This window comes from Sminthopsis crassicaudata, chromosome 1, assembly GCF_048593235.1.
Source record: "Sminthopsis crassicaudata isolate SCR6 chromosome 1, ASM4859323v1, whole genome shotgun sequence".
Lineage (NCBI taxonomy): Eukaryota > Metazoa > Chordata > Mammalia > Dasyuromorphia > Dasyuridae > Sminthopsis > Sminthopsis crassicaudata.
This window is the reverse complement of record NC_133617.1, coordinates 575985493-575986382: the sequence shown is the minus strand read 5'-3', so window position 1 is coordinate 575986382 and position 890 is coordinate 575985493.

Genomic DNA, 890 nt, shown 5'->3' with positions numbered 1-890 from the left:
ATTCAGTGACACTGGCCTCAGTTGTTCTTGAGCTTTCCATCGCTCCAGGCATTTTTTTTTTTTTGGCTGTCCCTTTTTCTGGAATTTCCTCCATCTCTACTTGCTTCCCTGGCTTCAAGTTTGAGTTCAGTCTTCTACAGAAAGCTTTTTCCATCCCCTTTTGTTACTTTTTTTATTCCCAGTTTTTCATTTTCTATATATAGTTTGCTTGCACATATTTGTCTCCATTAGATTGTGAGCTGCTTGACGGCAGGATTTGTCTTTAACTGTATTCTGAGAACTTAGTGTTCGGCATAAAGGTAGTGCTTCATGTTTTCTGACTTAACTCCAATAAAGTGCTGGCAGTAGAGAAAAGGAGCAGGACTGAGGATTCTTAGAAACATAATTGAGGGGAGGGTATTGCAGGCATGGGGAAGGGATAAAATATCTTGTGTGAAGGAAAATAAAGTAGCCAATTTGTATTCTATAGGGTATGATAAGGAATAATGTATCCTAAATCTAAAAAGGTATATTGGAACCAAATTGTCCAAGGATTTAAATTCTAAACAGTGTTTATATTGATAACTAGATAATATAACAAGGAACATCTGAGTATCTTGAAATGGTCAGACTCTAGAAATATCATTTTGGCAATTATGTGGAGAATAAATAGGATGGGAAATTCAGGTGACATATAACTGTTAGGGTTAAAAAGCCTCTAGAAGCAAGGAATATGCAGTTCAAGGCATGTGGGAGGACCTGAGGGAGGAGAGGTTCTGAGGCGCAGGCAAGTCCTACATGGAGGTGGGGCACAGCCCTATGAGGCGGTGTCTGATTCCAGGTACCACGCCTCCCTCCTCCTTCTCGGGCCAATCCCATTATGCCAGGTTCCTAGAGGACCTCCCCCTTCT